This window comes from Thunnus maccoyii, chromosome 4, assembly GCF_910596095.1.
Source record: "Thunnus maccoyii chromosome 4, fThuMac1.1, whole genome shotgun sequence".
NCBI classification, from domain to species: Eukaryota; Metazoa; Chordata; class Actinopteri; order Scombriformes; family Scombridae; genus Thunnus; species Thunnus maccoyii.
Genome location: NC_056536.1, coordinates 7815943 through 7822195, shown reverse-complemented (window position 1 = coordinate 7822195; position 6253 = coordinate 7815943).

Below are 6253 nucleotides of genomic sequence, written 5' to 3'. Positions count from 1 at the left end.
CAGGTTAGTGCTACCTTGACAGGTTACAGAAGTCACTCATTACTTAGAACTTAATGGTAAAGACTTAACAGTAAAAGACTGGTATGAAGAATGATAAAAGACTTAATGGTACCTTTAAGTCAATCATAAAAACACAACAGAGCAGGATCAATGTTTTGACCATCCTGATTATAATGTGCACAGGAGCTCACACCACTTTGGGCCTCATTATCTCAGAGGTCTGTCAACTCCCACAGAAGTCCTGGACTGTGAAAAAAGGCACTCTGACTTTATTCCCCCAAAAGCAAGACAATTGGCTCTGTAGCAAACTTTCCCAAAAATCCCAGGTGATGTCATCAGGGTTAACTGGGAGTGGTCTTGCCTTTTTTACTGGGGACGTGGAGTTTGAAAGACATGGGTATTAAGGGAGGATCTAATGAAAGATGCCATCCATTTGCACTATTCAAAGTGTAGTATCCAGGGATTTGGAGCTTGACCCATAGTAGGGCATAGAAGTCATGCTTGACTTCTACTTAATATCATAAAGTCCCCCAACTTCATGATATTGCAATTGCCCTTTAAAACTCTGCACAAAAACTATTGCAACCTGTAAGACAAGCAAATATACCAGTATATGCATCAATGTAATGGCAGGACCACTGGACAATAAACTGAATGAACACTGGAAACAGAATGTCTGTAAACATGTATGGAAGATTTAAAATGCCTAAATTAAAACAAATCAAACAATGAAATAAAGTCAAATACAATGCACATTATTATATGTATTTCCTTTTTATGTGTGCATTTACTGTGTCATCTTGTGTCATATAATTAAATTAAGAATTAAATTAAAACATTGTGCTTCTCGGCCCATCTCAGCCCCACCTGCACAAGTTTAGGGCTCCAGGTTATAACACAGGTAACAAGTTTGCTCCTTTGCCTCCCATCCATTCAGCCAAAATTATTAGTTCAACCTGCAAACTCTCAGCTCCAATCATTGACAATCCCCTCGCTCATGATAATAGCCTCTTTTCCTTTTCTTGATGACAACATTGCCCTGTCTAACTGACTAAACACCCATCTAAATTTGCTTCCCTCAAACATACAGTACACCCCTCTGATCTTCTTCAGTTCTGTCCTTACTGCCCACTGTTTTAGTCTTTTTTTCATACACTCAAGCAACATGACAGCACTCAATATGATGCATAGAAAAGTTGCCATGAGTTTTGTTTTGTGTCATATCACTCAAAACCACTTCATAGTTCAAGAACTAACCATTCTTCCTGCTTTTTTAGAAACCTACACTCTTGGCACCAGACTAGTTCCACCATTTTCAGTCACCATGTTCCTAGCAGCCTCTCTGAAACCTTCCAGGGTGCAGTGCTCTACAGCTTCCCTCTTCACATACTTTCTTCCTACTCGGCAGGATGGAATTGTTTCAAGACCTTTCATTTGCCCTTTTAAAAAAATCTTTTTATGTGATTTCTGTCATGAGGTTCATCTCATATACCCAGAACTACTCCTCCTTCGAGCTTCATCCATTCAGGTTTATCTCAGTGGCACAAATTTCTTCTTTAAAACCGCTCACTGATTTTCTCTGACCTTCAACTTCCCATTTCCACATCCATTTGCTTACCAAGGAATGAAAAAATAACTTTCTCCTCCACTCACCAGCTTCTATTTCTTCAGTTCAGACCTCACTGGTTGCAGCTCATTTTAACCACTGTGAAACTACATCAACTCAACATATGCCAATCATGCTTCTCTCCAGGATCCCCTCTTAATCACAAAATCAGGACAGGTCACCACACACACTTTAACCTCTGCCAAGTTTTTAATTAGAGCTGGCACATCTCCAGAGTATTAACCAAGCCATCCATAAGTTGTTGAATTATTTCCTATTAGAGGCAGAGGAAGGAACAAGACCATGCCTTTGCCTCACAGTCATCAAACTGCCAGATTTATTCTGCTCAGTTTTTCACTCCATGTTTCTCCCTGTCTTTTCTCCTCTTTGTCCTCTTCAAAAGGTCAGAGCCTTAAAACGGCTGAGGTTAGACAATGCACTCACGCGATGTCTCTGTGGGTCCTGCTTTCCTGGCATCCCAACTTCTGTACATTTGACAACCTCCTCACATTCTGCTTTTTGAATTCATGAATCAGTGATTTTAACTGTTAAATCATTTCCCAACTGAGGCATCTGATAGTTGATACAAATTCTTGATTATTATTTATCTCTGAGATCTAAGCTCATAGTTAAATTCCCAACAGCTACCTTTGAGGTGTTGCCATCAGACAGTATCACTCTTTCCTACACAAAAACACCAGGCAGGTCCAGGTTAATCTGGGTTTATCTAAGATCATCGGTGAGGTTTCCCCCTAGGCTGTGTGTACTCACACTCAATACTAATGGATGTAAAAGCAGCCAGACTGACAACTAGGTCTTCACATGTTACAGAATGCTGCTCTGTGGTCTAACTTTCACATGGAGGGGGAAAACAAACAATTATAATGATTATTACCATTATACACATTTTGCATGGTGTCCAGGCTGTAATTATTTACATACTGATAATTTGCTCAAGCAGGTATAATATGTGTATAATATGTGGGAAGGTGGCCAAAGACAGAGTCACAGAAAACATTTTACAATATGGGATATATGTGTTGTTGGCAATCTGGTGATCATGATAAAACCTGTTTGTCATCCTCATTCTTGTGAGTCCATATGTGCCGTCATTTTAGCTCCAATATGCAGCACATTCTCAATGCAGGCTTTGGCTTCTTGCCTGCAGCTGCAGTCTGATGATGTAGAGTTTAACTTCAACAATGTTAATTTAAAAGTTCCTCTTATAAACACATAATTAGCTGAAAACTTTTCACTTATATTGTGCTTTAGCAGCATTGTTTATTTGTGAGTTCAATTATGTTTGTTTCCTTGGAGTTCAGCTATGTTTTGTTCATTTTGCTGAGAAGAATTTATTGACTCAGCGACTTTAATGGACTCAGCTACTCTTCCCATTGTTTAGTTGATTTCTGTTACATCTCCATTAATTTAAAAGCTTTCCGAAGAGAAGTGAGTGTGATTCTTATACGGTAGTAGCATTTGCAATGCGGTATTTATTAGTTGTGATATTTGTAGTCACATATTGGTAATGTGATGTTTTAAACCTAAATACCCAAATGTAATTATAATTTCTTGTCATTTATGATATACTATTTTAAGTAAGGTAGATCTTGGTTTTATATGTGGCCTACAAACACCTTCAGAGCATAAACCAGCTGCCAGCTTGTTAAACATAACCAGAACTACTTGTAAAATGGAGCGGTGAGAAAACTGGGGTCTACGTGAAGAGCCATGAAGATCTCATTTAGCTTCAGTGTGTCACATTATCCATTTCAATATCCTTGACCAAACTCTTATTTATGTGGAACGTTCTAGAAATCACAAGATAATCATGATTGGCATCAGACATCATCACATCAAACTATGGAATGAATATCTGTCAACTTCAATTTGGGCTGAAGATTTCAACTGTAAGCAAAGATTTGTTTCATGATGAAGTTTAAACCAAATTGTAATTGCAGCTGCCCCATAGGGATTTTCTTATTTCCTGTAAACCCACGTCAATTCTCTACTGAAAGATTGAAAGATATGATTCATTTCCTGAATTCAAAGACGATGAAAGTCAAGGACTATATATATATATATATATATGAGCTGGTAAATATCCTGAAATGCCATCAGTGCACAACAGACATGAGTAATACTTTGTCTCTTCAGTTTTTTTACATAATTGTGATGCACACTTTAAACACACTGTATGTGCTCTTAAACTGTATAAGCTCTTTAAAAAAATTAATAATAAAAAAAAAAATGCAGACTCGTTCTTTCTTAGCATTCATGAATGGAACTGAAACTTTTTCCGCAGTGTTGGGCTGCATGGACTACACCACAAACCCATGTTTGTGGATGTGTTTTGTCCTCACTATAGCACACACATTTGAAATGCCTTACACAAGTTAATCCTTTACATGTACTTAATTATTCTATTTGCCACACTAGGGCCATGGCTCAAGGGATAGTAATGTTGGTCTGTCATTTAGTCGACCATTTTGCCCCAGACTGAAAAATCTCAACAATTATGAAATGGATTGCCATGAAATTTAGTACAGACATTCATGCCCCCAGAGGACGAAACCTCCTGAATTTGGTGATCCCCTGACTTTTCCTGTTGAGCCACCAGCAGGTTGACATCTGTGGTTTTGAATGAAATGTCTCAACAACTGGTAAATGGATTTCCATCAAATTTGTACAGACATTAATGTCTAGCACCGTCATCAGGTCAAAATTATTCAATGTTGTCCAACATGTAATGACATCCTCATCAGCTTCTGATGTCCTTTGTGTTTAGTGCTAATTAGCAAATTTTAGCGTGCTAACATGGTAGACACCTGCTAAACATCAGCATGTTAGCGTTGTAATTGTGAGCAAGATGACATTAGCATTTAGCTCAAATTACTGTGCCCAGTACAGTAGGCAACAACCTCACAAAGCTGCTAGCAGGCTGTTGCGTTTCTGAAGTTTCAAACCATGGTTAAATCTGAAATGTATTGCATACATCCTTAACTTCAAAGACAGTTGCTTTTGAACAATTTTCCTGAGTATTTTGAATAAAATGTATTAAATAATTCATATTATCTCATGATCTTATGAGTAGACCTATAATGTCTGCTGGTGATTGTTGAGGCACTATTTAAACTCTATTACAATAAATTATTTAAACGATAATATATATTATACATATGTACACAGCTTTCTGATTATCCTTTCAAAACATGTTCACATGCAACCACAGTTGCATAGTTGTGACTTGCTGTCTAATAACTAGTATATCAAGCTAATTAGTCAGGTCAGGTTATACATCAATAAAGTTGCCATATCCTTCCTCCCATCTGATAAATGGATGCCCAGACTTGCTTTTGGCAAAAGCCTTTAGGGAATTAAGATCAATCCAATTCGGTAATTGTCTGATGATAAATGATAAGCTGTGCACACTCAATTAGGTTTAGTCCAAGATATTATTTTCCTACAGGAGCCAATATCTGGATTCCCTCCATTTTTTTATACTGTTGACTCAGAACTGGAATATTTTCCTTTTGGAAGAACAGCTCACCAGAATCACATTTACAGGTCTTCACAAGAGGAGAATAATTAATTCCTGTATGTGACAAATGTCAAGCAATTTTTCATCTTTCTTACGTCACATACTTATAAAAATCCCCCCTTCTTTCACATTACATATCCATCCTAAATTATATATTATTTTATATGTATGCATTTATGCTTTCACACATTTATATCTTAATATAAGAGCCACAGTTTTTCATTGGGCTATGAGATTGACAACCAATTGCAGTAAAGCAGTACAGATTGCCCTTGTCACTATGCACACCCTTTGTCTGAAATGCAGCCAATGTGTAATGAATCTAAATTCTGATATATGGTTGCCAATGTTATTTACACAACTGTTAATCCCCACCCCCATCATCATTATGGACCCATGTGTCTATTTGTGTGTGTGTGTGTGTGTGTGTGTGTGTGTGTGTGTGTGTGTGTGTGTGTGTGTGTGTGTGTGTGTGTGTGTGTTATACAGGGACAAAGGAAGGTCACATATGTCTGCCCTTGGTGGACATTGATGGCATTTTGCTGATGTTAACCAACACTATACATAAATAAAATGTTTACATGGAGACCACCAGGCCAGACCTGTACACAAACACAGCTGGTGCCAAGGACACAGAGCCATTTCTTCCTCTCAGCTGTAAATGTAGAAAGTCATCTCTAGTAAAAAATTTTCATATTTGATCTGATCTCATTTAAAGAACAGCATGTGAGTTCATTCATTTACACGCTTGACGTACAATCAATCCAAAGGGCATCAGAGTCATCTCTTTCTTATGAAAAACTGAAAAGGAAAGGCTAAAATTAGTTTAAGTGTACAACAAGGCTACGGGATGAGCTAAATTTTTATTGCATTCCTGCCAGTGCACTCAATGGTGAAACATGTCAACACACATACCATTACCAAAATGCATACAGCCCATCTGTTTCTGGCCCCTCTCTTGACAGGTCTCTCGTAAGAGTCGGATCACTAATGGTTTCATTGATTCTTGGGTCTTATCATTCATCACCAAAGGGTCAATGTCCTGCCTCTATCTAATGGCACTGTTTAAAACACAAATCTCTCATGTTTGAATAAATGTCCCACAC